Below are 16,212 nucleotides of genomic sequence, written 5' to 3' on the forward strand. Positions count from 1 at the left end.
AAAGAAAGCTTGTCTCTTCGTTGCAAGGAAGGAATACTTTATGCAAACCCTCAACTCTCAGTGATAAGCCCATTTTTTTTCTGCCCTTAAATATTGGTGATGAGCCAATACCTGGATGTGCATGGGAGACAGCACAGAACTCGCCTCATTTGTTCTACTGAAGAGACCATTGTGTGGGGTGGTCATCTGATGCCCCATCACTGGTCAGGGATGCTGTGGGGTGGTTGAGGGGGTGCATCTCCCTGGTGCATCTAGCTGGTGCATCTCCCTGGTGCATCTAGCTGGTCTGTCCAAAATGGCCAGGTAGAGTCAACACAGAGTCAACAGTTCTGACAGAAGAGGCAGCTGATCCTGTCTGTTTTGTGTTTTCGTGAGACTGTTTTAGGGAAAATAAAAAGGTTGGTGATCAAATAAAATTTGGAAAAAGGCTATGTTTTCACCTCTTGGAGAGTCTCAACATATTCTTAATAAAGGCTCTGAGAAGTCCTGTAGTAAAGAAAAAGAAACTTACCCTGGTTAACTTTATTTAACTAGTATTTTTATTTTTTCAGGGGATACCTAGTAATTACATAAAATGCCTCATGAAATGATATACTCTAGTGATCCAGGTAAAAGTGATCCCACCCTTTTTGTGTGAAAGATGCAGTGTCACGTCAACTGGATGTATCAGGAGAGTCTGTCCTCCAGGGAAGGAGAAAGCCCGACTGCAGCCTTTCCTCAGCCGGGAACACTGCCTGTTACTCCGACATCCTGACTGGCTGTGTCACAAGGCCACATGAAGTTCGCAGTTGGAGCAGAAATAGGGCAGACTCCTGGATCCACACACAGGAGCCACAACTGTGCCAGGAGGAAATGTGCTTGACCAGGAGGGGACATGTTTGCATGAGAAGGGGACACATCTACAGGAAGAGGGGACATGCCTGTTCCTGTAGGGGAGCGGACATGGATCAAGAGACCAGCGGGACCTGCGACCACTATAGGGAGACACGTGCAGAATCAGCACGATCTTCTCTTTCATAGGTGAGAAGGATGGGAAATTTGGGCTTTTTGCTTACAGACTTATGAAGGAGAAATGATTCAGGATTTTTTATTTTTTAGCAAGGAGTCACAGATGATCTCAGATGTTTGTTAAAGAACAGGTGCATGAAAACCAGGATGAAATGATAAACCAGGACTCGCAGACAATGGGAGAGCTAAGGTCCAGGCTCCCCTGCTGAGGGCGGTCCCCTGGTTGTTAGAGGCAGGTGCATGGTCTGCACGCCGACTAGCCTCCTTCAAAGTCGGAGTCTCTGCCTCTGTCCGACAACAAAGTTTGCTTTAATCTGTGATTATAACTTTCCAGCAGCAGAAACCTGGTGACATGATGACTTAGCAAATCCAGACAGATAACAGAGGTGAAAGCACTGATCCATTGTGACACATCCGATAAATTTAAGTTCATGTCCACAGAAACCATGTGTGTGCCCCATGTTTGAATTAGTGAGGGGAAATAGTTTGACTTTATCTCTCTCCAGGCCTTCCTAGTTCTTTTTTTAGCCTAAAGAATTTCTAGGAAATGAAAGTTAGTGACAGCGGTTCTCAGAAGTAAGCCTGCTTCTGAATCACACGGAGGGCTTGTGTGCCTCCCCCACAGTGCCTGGTGCAATGGGTTGGGGTGGCCCTGGGAATCGGCATTGCTATATGTCAGGTGATGCTGGCACTGTGGGGCAGGGCCACAGTTTGAGGACCACTGGTCTGTACTATCTTGACTGTTACGTCGGAGGAGTAGTGTCAGAAGGATGGTGGACCATGAAGCCTGTTTCCCCACAGAAACACCAAGCCAACAACAGTGCACGAACTAAAATAGCTCCAGAAACAGTCCAGGCCTATGGCAACCAAGCAAACCCCCAACCCAGAAAAGCCACACTTAGAGCTATAGATGTAAAATGATAAAAAAATGGGCAAAGGATTTGAATAGTCACTCTTCCAAAGAAAGTATATAACTGGTCATTTACCACATATGAAATCAATAACACCAATCATTAAGAAAATGTGGATCAAAACTATAATAGGAAAATGCCTCTCACCCATTAGGATAGATACTACTACAAAAAGAAAGTAAGAAATATTGGCAAGGATGTGGAGAAATGGAAACCCTTGCGCACTGGTGGGAATGTAAATTAGTACAACTGCTGTGGAAAACAGTATGGAGGTTTCTTAAAAAATGAAACTGAATTACCATATGGTTTAGCAATTCCATTTCTAGTTATATACTCAACAGAACTGAAAGCAAGAACTCTAAGAGATATTTGCACACCCATGTTCATAGCGGCATTAATTATAATAGCCAAAAGCTGGAAGCAACCCCAGTGTCTGTCAGTGGACGAGTGAACAAACAAAATGTGGTCCATACATAAAGGAGTCAGTCTTACAAAGGACTATCTGACACATGCTACAATATGAATGAACCTGATGTTAAATGAAGTCAGCCAGACACAAAAGGGAAAATACTGCAGGGTTCCACTTATACGAGGTACGTAGACTAGTCAAAATGAGAGAGGCAGAGAGAATGAGGGGGCCACGTGCTGAGAAGGGGAGGAATGGGAAGTTCGTGTTTAGGGGACAGAGTCTCAGTTTGGGAAGATGACAGGAGTTCTGTGGATGAATGGTTGTACAGCAATGAATGTACTTAATGCCACTGAACTGTACCCTTAAAAAAGGTTAAGACAGTAAATTCTAAGTTATGTGTATTTTACCACAATTAAAAAAAAATAATGAAAAGAGAGAACAACCTGGAAAGGCCAAGCTTCAAGAGAGATTCCTTTTTGCAGGAGTTCTGATGATTCCACGTGGCTGTTTAAATAACGACCAGCTACAGAGGAAGTCCTAAATGAGGTTAATCACACTGTAGAAATTTGCTTACAAAACCTAATACTGGCATCCAATTCCTCAAGGGCTTTTTTTTTTTCTTGATAGAAAGAGTGAATCCATTGTTACTGAATGGCGTGATATTCACAGGTACAATTTATTTACGAGAAAACTCTAAGTCCTGCTAACATGTACAAGGAGCCCACAGATGTTTCTAGACAGGACTGCAGGTGAGAAGAGGACAATTTGTTAGGGAGCAGATGCTCCCCTGTTCTTTTGCCAGATGCAAACCAAGCACCACCTGGAAGAAGTTTAATCATTTGATATGTATTTAAAAATAGTCTCTCTCTGAATTTAAAATTTTAATTTAAGATGACTATGATGAGCAAAATGATTAGGAAATACAGATTTACTAACATAGGGTGCCAGGTAATTCCAACTAGGATAATATTGACTTACATGTATATCTGTGGATTAAGCAGCTGGACGTAAGAAAACAAAACTTAAAAATAAATTTAACAAAAGTGAAACAGAAGTACTGATTGAGTAATAACACATAGATAAAAGCAATTTAACAAATTTTTAATGAAAAGTGAAGCTCTGTTCAGAACTGACACTATATTTGGGTATTGCCTTCTGATTCCTGAGAAAGGTTGAATGTACTGGAGCCATTCTTTTTAAGGCATCCGAAAGGATTTTTTTATTGGATTAACATTTAAAAAATTAATATTTTTACTGCTATATTTTAGGGATCTGAGTCATTTATAATTGTCAATTTTTGAATTTATTAATGGAAACAACCCTAATTAATCCAACTACAGACTTATTTTCATGGTATAGAATTTATTAAAAGAAAGCAATATTCATACATGGCAACTAACCCCTTTTACAATCATCATCACCACACAGACATGCTGCACATATATGGAAACAAAATAATACACACTCTTAAGCTAAAACAATTTTTTTGAAAGGATTGTGCCAGTTCTTAAGTTGATCAACTCATTCATAAATGACTGATGGCAATGTTTCATTCATAATAGGATATTCAGAATAAATACTTTGGTTATAGTTGTTTGTACACCAAATTCACAATTGAGTTGAAGTAAATATATGTACACAACTAAATATTTTGAATCAAGGAAACATACCCTTTATCTAATTTCTTTAGGGACCACATAGAATCTTTGAAAACATTTTTATATATTTAGCGGTGAGAACAGAAGCCAATCTAGTTCCTGGTGTGTGTAACAACACTGGAAGCAAGCAAAACTAACCTGTTGCTTTCTCCAGGAAACAGCTGATCCTGGGAACCAACTAAATAGCTGACTTATCCACACCAAACACTTGCCCACAGAGAATCGACTCCAGACCATTGCCTGGCTGTGCCCACCAAGCTACAGTCATGTTGTGAATGCTACCTCATCCCGACAGTTCTTGGCTTGCAAGGTCTGCTTTAATGTCTCCTTGCCTGGTCCAAACCCTCTCAATAGCCTGCCCCAGTTTCTTGCTGTGAGACACAGCTGGGGCTCTAGTAGGGTAGCTTTCCTTGGTCAACAGATTATCCTAGAGGGCATTTTGGGGAGTTGATACTTGGCACTATTAATCTGCAAGGTGAACTCAAGACATTTGAGGGAATGGTGGTAAAAAGGTCACTAGTTGCTCTTTTTTTTACCCTCCCCCCCCCCATCCCCAATATGTACCTATTTAACCTTTCACTTTGGGTGAAATGAAGGACTGAGACTTCTTTTAAAAAAAAAAAAAGACTTTTTTTTTTGATTGCCTGAGAAAGATCACTTCCTTTCTTGGAAAGAGATTGTATCTCCTGGTCTCCTAGGACAGATTTAACCCTAAACAATATATTTTGCCTGAATGAAATGAAACCAATCCCGAACTACAAAAAGATTTCATGAGAATAATTTTTCTGGCATTGAAATAAAACATAAATTTAGAAAGATGTAAGGCTCAGCTTTGCTGTGGGAGATTAATAACCATGAGGACTGATTAGAGTTGTGGAAATAAGTGATTATTAGGCATGCTGTAACGATAAACCCGATTCTAGAGAGATTTGGAGTTAGGTAGGATGAGCAACCATGGCTGACTTCCCTCTTCATGTTCTCTTTTCTGATGCTGAGGCCTCTTCCAGCTGGGGATGGAAGACACTTCATTAGCTCACACACATAAAAGCATCTCACTGCCTCTGGGGGTCTCTGCTATGTCTCTAATGTATATACGAATATCTATATATCTGAATCTCACAAGTCTCCATAGGAAGAACAGTGTATGTATACAACATTGAAATTTCTTGCAAATACTCTCCATCTGCAAAGCACGCACTTCGTCTCCAACCTACAGTTGCCATAAATCTTTGGGCAGAGGTAAGTTACTAAGTGAATGAGAAAATGTTCCCCTGGACAGTAAGCCTTTGGAGTCCCATGCAGACACATCTCTTCCCTGATAGAACAATGAATCTAGGAAATTAGCTCCTCTGCTTTTTGGGATTAAGCAATGTTTTTATTGACTAATGGAAGCAGTGAAGAAAAGAAAGCCAAGAAGTCAGTCCCCACTCAAGAAGTGATCATGGCCCTTTGTTATCTGGTATCCCCAAGAAAAGCTGCCCATCTCAGGGTTGGAGGCCCTCCATGAAGGAGCCCCTTAATTCTCCTGCTCTTATGTCCGTCCTCTGTAACCATGGCGTCCTCAGTCCTGACCTGCCAACTCTGTCACCAGCATTCCACGTCATTGTGCACGCTGCACTTCTCCTCTGCAGGCTGCCATTCCATTGCTCATGCTTCCTTTTATTCCATATTATGGGATGAGTTGTGTCTGCCATGATTCCAGTGTTGAATCCTAACCCTGGGTACCTCAGAATGTATTTGGAGATGGGGTCTTTAAAGAGTTAAAATGAGGTAATTGGGGTGGGCTTATTCCAATTTCATTGATGTTCTTATAAGAAGAGAAAATGAAGACACTGACACACACGGATGGACACAACCATTTGAGGACACAAGGAGAAGGTCATCTACACACCAAGAAAAGAGGCCTCAGGAGAAATTAGCCTTGCCCACAGCTTGATCTCAGATTTCCAGCCTCCAGACTGTGAGACAGTACATTTCTGTTGTTTCAGATGCCCTGTCTGTGCTACTTGTTACAACAGCCTGAGCTGACTCACACAATCCAGGGAGATTTTCTGAATGCATGGTCCTGAGCACTGACCATTATCTTTTGCATAAAGCTTTCCATGAATGTTTTTTTTTGAATGGTTCTTCTTTATTCTTCACTCATATAAGAACTTTCTCTGTGCTCAATGTATTTGACCTATTGAAATGACAGCCGCATCTTGTCTCATGCCTTCCTGAAAGATCCCATCATCCTTTCACTGGCTCACATCACAGCATCAGGGACACTCTGTCTCTATGCTTAGAGCTTTTACTAACAACACACCCTTACCTCCACATTGTCTGCCTTCTCCTCATTCTTGCAATTAATAATTTATAAATACTTAAGCAATTACTAACTCCCACCTAAAAGAAACTCATGGTGAATGCTTTTGCATTTGGCAATGCATATAATCATTCTGTAATGTATATATAGAAATAGTTTTTAAAATTAAATATTAGATGCACTTAAAGTAGAATAGATCCAATACTCAGTGGACCAGACTTAAAGAAGGAAATTTTGTGTACAATATGCTGACAGATTTTATGACCAAATTTAAATGTTAATTTGAACATAATATATTCTGTTCTTTTAGATTATTTTTACCAAGACAGAGAAGAGTGGTTATTTTCAACTCAACTGAATTACCTTCTCTGAAATCAGAATCTGCTGTATGTCGTGGGTGGAATATGAGGAAACCATTTCAGCAACAGTTTTACCCTTCAAACCTCTACAAAAAATGTTATATCCATGACATCATAGAAAATGTCTCAAAACCAAATTATTTCTGTGTCAGAGCTGCTCACGAGAGCTCTTGCTTTCGTGGGCCATCTTCCATTTCACATATCTCATTCCATTGTCTTTATAAATGCACATGTTCTTGTCAGGCCGGCCATCCTCACGTTTGGTCCAGAAAATATGGTCACTGTAATTATAGTTCTTCCCAGGGTGAAATGAGAATCAACTCATAACCCTTTTGTCATGCCACTGGAGGTTTTATTTCTCACCAAAGGAGAGTGGAGAAATTTCAAGGGCAATTTATCTAATTCTTTACCTGCATACAGTTTTTTTAAAAGAGACATGCCCTGATGAGAAAAAGTATGTTTTTTAAGAGGGATTCTTTAAAGATATTGATCACTTGTGCATTCCCTGACCTCAGATAATCTGACTTTCATTAATTGTCCCAGTTAAACAGTGAGTTTCTTTGTCTTTTTATCTTGAGATTATTTTAATAACTACTTTGTCATCAAGCTTCTATTTCCCTAAACAAAACTATTAACATTTTATTATTAAGGTTTTATTTCAGCTTTTCTGTCCCATGTGTCATGGCCGACTCGCCTCTCTCCTTCTGCCTGCACCTGCTGCGGGCTCCCGGTGGCAGCCTCAGTCTGAGCGCACCTGTGCCTTTCTCCAGGCTCTGCTTGGCTCAACTGCCCAAGTACTTATGTGAGTATTTCACATGGCTGAATGTCTCCCAAAATTTTGGGGGAGCTATAGAGAGGAAGTCAAATACTGGATGTTGTGAACCAAATGCTTGTGTCCCCTAAAAGTCATATATTAAAACCTAACCTCAGTGTGATGGTGTTAGGAGGTGGGGGCCTTTAGGAAGTGATGAGGTTATGAGGGTGGAGCTCCCGTATGGGATTAGCGCCTTTATAAAGAGACCCCAGAGACCTCTCTCACCCTTTCCTCCAAGTGAAGTCATAGGGAGAAGACAACTATAGACCAGGAAGCAAACACTGAATCGGCAGGTCCCTTGATCTTGGACTTCAAACCTCCAAATTGTGACAAATGAATGTCTGCTATAAGCTCCCCCCACCCAGGCCATGGTATTTTGTTATGACAGCCCGAGAGAACAAAGAGACACTATATGTATGATTATAGCTTCTGCCAGGAGCTGGGACAGACATGTAGAGCCTCTGCTTACTCTGTGGGTTGTGTCCAAACTGAAGAGACTTGTGGTTATGGTGACTTACAGACTGGGTGTAGGTTTGTGGAATGCAGAATTACCCAGTTTGTATGCACGTGTGTAGGTGTATTTATGCACAAGTATGTATAAATTAACCTACAAATATGAGTATTGTTTAAAATGAGAAACAGAATCATAACATACTTCTGACACTGCTGAGCTTTCCAGAATATGCAATTTGCAGAAATGTGTGTCTGACGTGCTCCCTGATGGCAACCCAGATTCCCTCTCAATGTTCCATGGTCAGTTTTAAGACTGTTTTGGAGACACGGCCTTGGAGCAGTGTGTGTAAGAAACAGGATGTGGGCTGGGTGGGAGGTGGCGGCACTACGTGGGAGTCTGCATGAGGTCACGAGCCCAGGGTGAGGCTGAGAGTGGCTTTGTGAGTCGTTGAGAGGGTCTTGATGTCTACTGATTGGTGAGGAGTGGAACTGGGGTGCTGGAGATGACACCTGCTCCTGAGTTGAAGGAATGGGTGGTGGTGAAGCCACTCCATGCAGATCAGGTTGATCGTTGAGTTGTGTAGGTGCCTCTGCCAAGCTGTCATCACATGGTCACCTCGTATGTGCTTCTCATTGGAAGCGGACGTGTCTTTGGTTCAGGGCCCGGCACAGAGGCCATGCCATAAATGTTCAGTGTATGCATCAGGTAATGGAAAATGTTTTTGTTTCTTTTTTTAATTTTTTAAAAATATTTTATTTATTGATTTTTAGAGAGAGGAGAGAGGGAGAGAGAGAGAGAGAGAGAGAGAGAGAGAGAGAGAGAGAGAGGGAAGGGGGAGAAGCAAGAAGCATCAACTCCCATATGTGCCTTGACCAGGAAAGCCCAAGGTTTCGAACTAGCAACCTCAGTGTTCCAGGTCAACGCTTTGCCCCACTGCACCACCACAGGTCAGGCTAATGGCAAATGTTTTGAGACTCTTGTTCTGGGGAGGACACTGATGACAGTCCCAGCAGATTTAATGTCATCGACTCTGCCACTGAATGCAGTTAACCTAGACTTAATACATGTTCATATTCATATTATTCATATCAGTAATGATTCATTTCTGTCTGACTAGTAAAATGTCTTCACTTTTTTCTAGTGTAGACAACCCACAAATGCTCTGTTTTATTTTTTATAATAGACTAAAATGATTCTGTATGAAATCGTGTGGCTGAAAGAATTTTTGTGACAGAGTCACTTTAAATGCAACTTAAATAAATTGGATTTTATTAAGATTAAGAATTTACAGCTCTGGCTGGGTAGCTCTATTGGTTAGAGCATCATCCTGAAATGCCAAGTTTGTGGGTTTGATCCCTGGTCAGAGCACATACAAGAATCAACCAATGAATGCACAAATGAGTGGAACAACAAATCGATGTTTCTCTCACTCTTCCTTACTTTCTCTTAAATCAATAAACAAACAAACAAAAACGATTAAGAACTTATGCCCTTTGACATGTACTTTTAAGAGACAGACAGAGAGAAAATATTTGCTAATCACAGATTTAACATAGAACCAATGTCCAGAATATACAAAGAACTTTCAAACTCAGTAATAAGAAAATGAATAACCCCATAAAAATACAGAAACTTTGCTAAAGAAGGGATTGAAAGGCAAATAAATACAGGAGATGATCAATTTCATAAGTCATCAAAAAAATACAAATTTTAATGAAATTAAAGTGAAAATGAAACCTCTCCACACCTATTAGAACCAATGTTAAATTGACAATAGTGAGTGTTGATGAGGATGCCGGAACTTTCCAAACCAGAATAGGCCTTTGGCAAAGAGTTCGGTAGCTTTTTTTTTTTTTTTATGAAGTTAAACCTAGCCCTCTCCAGGTGACCCAGCAGTGCCAAGCTTGGGTAATTACACAACGGATGTGAAAATGTCCCTTCACACAAGAACCTGTGCATGACTAGTTGTGGCAGTTTTGTTCATAATTGCCTCAAACTGCACACAATTCTAATGTGTTTTAATTAGTGAGAATGGATATATATTCTCACTAATAACTAAATAAACACCTCACATCACATAACAAAATACAACTCAGCAATGGAAAAGAAAGAGCTCCTTGCACTCAGGAGAAGAATCCAGTCTCACCGGTCACCTGTGGCATGATTCCATTTGCAACATTCTTGAAAAGGCAACATTACAGGGACAAGAGTCAGATCAATGGTTGGGATTGGGGGGAAGGAGTTGCTTGCAAAGGGCCATGAGGGGATGTTTTCGGGGTGACCAAACTATTTTATATTTTGATGGTGCTTTTAAGACTGTATGTACTTGTCAAAACTTGTAAGAGTGCATTAATAAGAGTGAATTTCACTGTATGTTAGTTACATCTCAATGGATGTGATTTAAAAAAACTCAGCAAAGGTGAAAGAAGCAACTATGGCTTTTTTTAAGATTGAAAATCTCAAAAACTGATCCCATTTCTCTCCATGCACGCTGAGTTCTTCATGATAAGAAGCAGCTCGAAGTGAGGTTTCCTGTCATTTCTATTGAACATTTGGTTTAATGCTGGCTTGACAATCTTCACTCTACCCTGTAAACAATATTTAAGTGGAGACACTTTAAAATGGAGCCAGAGCTATGCCATCACAGAGGGACTGCCTCTCATGTCTCATACCTAAAACCTGATTGTTAAGACAGGGTAAAACAACCTTAGAACAGGGCCTAAGGCAACCTTGTGCCCCAAAGAACTGCTTGCAAAGATAACAAGAAAGCAGATATTATGACTACTGGACTGAAAATTAAAAACATTGTTGAGAATTAACATCCCTATGTTATATTATCTGCACCCAAAACAATGCCTACTATCTATGGATATAGTTCTTCCCCTTCTCCTTCTCACAAATATCCCCTGGACGTTATCTCCTAAACAGACCATTATTTGAGCTTCTACCTGAATCAGTGCTTCCTGAATACCTATTCTTAGTGCTCTTAAATAAATGCTTGCTGACTCTCACTTTGAAAGGTCTTCTATTTTTAAGTAAATAATTTTCACTGTACCACTTGGAGAATAGTGCTCAGTGGCTTATTAGGAAGGCCCACAGGGGAAAAAATCCACAAAAATCATGGGCTCATGGACACAGATGGAGTACAGACACTGGAAAACACATTCTTACTTTTTTCTGTTAATTTTTAATAACAGGAAAAGAATAACTGATGGGATTATAAACTGATACAACCATTATGGAAGAGAGTATGGTGGTTCCTCAAAAAATTAATAAAAGAACTACCATATGACCTAGCAATATCTCTACTGGGTATGTACCCCCCAAAACTTTAGAATATTGGTACATAAAGACACATGTACCCCCATGTTCATCGCAGCATTATTCACAGTGGCCAAGACATGGAAACAACCAAAGTGTCCCTCAGTAGAGGATTGGATAAAGAAGATGTGGTACATATACACAATAAAATACTACTCAGCCAAAAGAAATGATGACATATTGCCATTTACAATAACATTGATGAACCTTGAGAATGTTATATTGAGTGAATTAAGTAAAGCAGAAAAAGCTAAGCACTATATAATTTCACACATAGATGGGATATAAAACTGAGACTCATGGACATAGATAAAAGTGAAGTGGTTACAAGAAGGAGGTAGGTGGGGGTGAGGGGAGTAAAGAGGGGCAAATCTGTGGTGATGAAAAATGATTTGACTTTGGGTGATAGGCACACAATGCAATCAACCGTTCAAATGCTATAGAGATGTTTACCTGGAACCTATATATTCTCATTGATCAATGTCACCTCATTAAATTTAATTTTCTAAATTAAAAAAATAAAAGAAAGGAATAACCAGGATGAACTTTAAGGACATTATGCTGAGTGAAATAAGCCAGCCATAAATGAAATGACAAAAACTAGATAATTTCACTTAGATGAAGTTCTTAGAGGAGTCAAATTCACAGAGACAGGAGGTAAGATGGTGGGTGCCATGTGCTGGGGGGCGGAGAGTGGGGTGTTGGTGTTTAATGGGGACTGAGTTTCATTTTGGGATGATTAAAACAGTGCTGGACATGAAGGTGGTGATGGTTGTTCAATAATGTGAGTGGAATTAATGCCACTGAGCTGGGCACATAAAAAGGGCTAAAATAGTAAAACTTATGTGCATATGTTTAAAATTTTTTTAAAAAAATTTATTATTATTATTTTTTTATTTTTCTGAAGTGAGAAGCAGGGGGTGGCTGATAGATTCCTGCATGCGCCTGACAGGGATCCACTCAGCATGCCCACCAAGGGGGCGATGCTCTGCCCATCTTGGCTGTTGCTCTGCTGCAACCAGAGCCATTCCAGCACCTGAGGTGGAGGCCATGGAGCCATCCTCAGCACCCAGGCCAACTTTACTCCAGTGGAGCCTTGGCTGCAGGAGGGGAAGAGAGAGATAGAGAGAAAGGAGAGGGGAAAGGGTGGAGAAGCAGATGGGCACTTTTCCTGTGTGCTCTTGCCGGGAATCGAACCCAGGATTGCCACACGCCAGGCTGACACTCTACCACTGAGCCAACTGGCCAGGGCTGTGCATATGTTTAAAATAAATAAAAGGAAAGAATAAAAAAGGAATAAGTCGTCACCTCTGATGCAGTACCAGGGCACTGACTCTCACATGTGTGTACCTTCTAGAATGGTCTTTTTAGAGCTGCCTGTGAACTCCAAACAGTAGTATGATAATAAGCAAGTGTTCTCTGCTTTTGTGGGTGCTCTGAGCTTTCCTCCAAAGCTCGCTCTCTTTTGAGCCCACAACAGCTGCTTTGGGAGCCCTGGTGCCAACAGGGGCTCCTGTGTCAGGAGGCAGCCTCTGCATGCTAGGCAGCCAGGCATGAGCCACCATATGGGGCTGGCAGTGTGAGATCACAGGTGAGCAGTGCACCTGCTGGGGCTGTGCCTTGTCTGTGAATTGTGAGTGCCACCTGTTAAGAACATGGCAGGGAGGAAGTGGCGTCTTCCCTGTAAAGCACTTTGCAGGGCGCCTGGCCCACAGTGAGCATCACAAAGGTGAGCAATCGATGCATCAGCTAGACACCAGGTGAACACGTAGGTGAAAGTGTCCTGGCCGGATACCAACTCTGTGGCTCTCAGCCAGGAGCGAGTGGGGTGGTTGAGTGCCCTCCAGAATCCCGCTTGGGAGGCTCACCTGTGGTCTGGCCAGCCACATCGGGTCCTGGTGAGGAACCGGCTCCCCCGTGGGAATTTTTTCCTGACCTTCACTTGAAGGTCACTAGTCTGTGTACAACTCAGATTCTAGTTGGAGCATGACTGGCTTTGTCTTTCATATACTTTTGACTGTCTTTTGTGCTAACGAAGGTGTTAGAATCACAGGTCTGGGGCTCAGAGCTTGTTTTCCTTAGGGTTGGGCTCAGGCTGAACACCAGAAAGCAATGTATATTAAGTTAGAACTCAAAACCCCTGGCTCTGTGGGCTCAGAGGAAACGGAAGAATAGACAGCATTGGGGTGGGGCTGCTGACCAGACCCGCACCCCTCGCTCAGGTAAGCAGGGGCGCCACCTGCAGCTTCCTCGTTGTGGACCTTTGTGCACCTGGGGGCAGGGTCCTTACAGTCCATCTATCTGTTCACCGGACTCCTGACCTTTCTGTTGGGATCCATCACCCCAGTTGTCTCAAGGACTCCAGAGAGAGCTCAAGTTCAGATTCCTTACCTACCATTTGCCGCTGACGGCTTTAGGTGAAGGAGAGAACAAATTTCAGATGGTTTCCTCCTCCCTCCTCCCTCCGAGGTGTATGTAGGTCAGGAAATTCTGGGTAGCTCAAAGAGACCATGGTCCCAAACAATTTCACGCTGTTTCATCCAAGTGTTTACCAGTGTGTAAGCTCTTTCTAAATAGGTCGAGATGATTTGAAAATGCCACACACACAGGTGAATAACACAACACTCATTTACTTCTCTTGGGACTCCTGGGGTGGCAGCTCTGTCTCAGTGGTTAAGGTGATTTAGCCAAGGTCACACACAGGGATGGAGTCTGGCCACCTGACGCTCAGCAGAGTTGCTATTGTCAGAGAACACAAGGCCGGTGGCAGGCAGATTAATCTGCATGAAAATATTTCCCTTAAAGTTGTGCCACCATGACAAACAGTTCCTGTTCTTTGAATCCAGTAGGCATTTCCAGTGTCCTGTTTGGGAAAGCCCAACATAAAGTTCAAATCTGTCTCTGAAGGACTGGGACCTCCGACTGTGATGGGCCCATCAGCCCAGATGTCTGAGGCCTGCAGTCTTTGGCACAGGTTAGATTTTAATGTAAATTAGAACCCGGGAAGGAGAAATTTAGGCACAGTCCTTGAGTGCTGATTGAGTATAGATTCTAAGGAAAAGAAGAAAATTTGGAAGTGCTGAAAGCAGGTGTCAGTTTACAACTTTTGAAGGCTTGGCTTGACTCTCGATTTTGGTGTCAGATCTGTTTGCTGCATCTCTCTCTGTCTCTTCTTCTGCCCTTTCCGCCCGGCTCCGATCCGCTCTTATAAACCAGGGGAACTGCTTCGTGGTTTTTGTCCACCATGAAGCTAGAGTATCTTCTGTCTACACGCAGCAGCCACTTTGTCTAGATCTGTCTTTAACACTTTAAGAGCATATATATCAGTTTAGCTCTTGGTTACAGATTGAGAGATACAAAGCTGAAGAAGAACTTTTGTGTAACAAGGCATTAGGGCATGCTTCTGAACAAGTGTCTTTCTTTCTGATGGAACCCCCCCCCCCCCAAAACCCAACCAATAAAACAACAGAAAAAAACCCAAAGAGCCCAGTAGGATTTTTGTGAATGAATTAAGGACTGTACGGCTTCTTGAGAAATAGCTTCCTTCTTCCTTGTCTTCTTCTTGGAGCCTTGAAAATTAGACTGAGGCTGGCAAGCACATCAGAAGCTGTTCCGACTGTGTTTTTGTTCTTGGGCTGTGTTGACATGTTAGAGCCACGTGGCTGCCACTGTTGGCACTGCAGCAGGATGTAGGCTCAGAGAGAGGGTGAGGTGACAGCATAAAAGGCCACCTTCCTGTGGGGATTAAATCCACTGCTGAAACACAGCCCCAGAAACCACACACACTATCTATTAACCGGTCAGCGTTGTGCCCAGGGGCATGGAAACCAAAAATCAAAATGAATAACAGAAGCATTCCCATCCAGTTCTGGCACTCCATGCTTTGTGAAAACAAAAATAAATGTTTATGCTGGCAAAATGTAAAATCTCCTACTACATCCTTTATTCCATCTTGTGCTTTTGAAGAGAACACATTAAGCTCGCCAGGGGTAGCTGGCACTGAGTCGGTGCTATGTCCCTCTTCATAAAATGAAAGCAATCTGTCTGACTAGGACATTGAAGTCCAGTAATTTACCACCTCAGCTGTAATTTTCAGTGCTCCTCCACTGCACGGATTGAAGCTCTCTTTCCATAATTATAGTGGAATCAAAAGACTAGTGCACTAATGCACTGGGCTATGATGCCGCTATTTATAAGAGTTGCTTCTCAGCCAATATGATTTTAATATGTCGTCCAAGAAAGTTGTCGGGATCGATCCTGTCCTTTTCGTCTGTGTTTTTCTTTCTAAAAAAATATTATCACTTGAAAATTCAAATATCTGTGAAACTGAAAAGTAAAACAGCACCAAACAAAATTTAAAATAAGCTGAACCCAGCTGCCTCTTTAGTCTGTCCTGAATAACACTTTCAGGCAGTGACCCCCGACTCACTGTCAGCGGCCACCTGAAGCTGAAGTTGGTTCTGTGATGAGAACTGCTTTTCTTCTTTGTGTAAAATTGCTCCCTGGTGGTGGAGAGTCAAACAGAGCTTGCCACCTGTGGTCTATCTCACTTACATAAGCAAGCTCTATGATTATGTCAGGGCACTTAATACCTTTCTAGTATCCAAATAGTCTAAAGTCGAAAAGGCAGAAGCAACTAATGGTGGGAAATAGTGGAGACACCTGAAGTTGCCCTGAAGACAGGTTGACCAAGGCCAGTAGACTGGCACCAGTGTAGCAGCACCGTCTGCTCTTGTCCAAGGACAAAGGGAACTTTTGTCTAACGGCCTACAGTTTCATTTACTTTTTCTTACAAGTGGAAATGGTCACCATGTTGGATAAATCTTATGCCAAAAATAATTTGGATGATTTTAAGAGATGGATGTTCATGCCCAATAAAAACACATCTTATACTTTCTTGAAGTATTGAATATGAAAGCTGGCAGGTGCCTGCAAAATAAACTCCAGAATTATTTTTTATTCAGTGAGAGGAG

The 16,212-nt window shown here is 41.9% G+C and overlaps 1 protein-coding gene across 2 annotated transcripts in view; it reads right to left on the bottom strand.

The window, feature by feature from the left end:
• The window catches only part of ADARB2 (adenosine deaminase RNA specific B2 (inactive)), a 472,028-nt gene that overhangs the window by 227,996 nt on the left and 227,820 nt on the right, over nucleotides 1–16,212 (bottom strand). The window lies entirely within an intron of this gene.

This window comes from Saccopteryx leptura, chromosome 5 (assembly GCF_036850995.1).
Source record: "Saccopteryx leptura isolate mSacLep1 chromosome 5, mSacLep1_pri_phased_curated, whole genome shotgun sequence".
Taxonomy (NCBI): domain Eukaryota; kingdom Metazoa; phylum Chordata; class Mammalia; order Chiroptera; family Emballonuridae; genus Saccopteryx; species Saccopteryx leptura.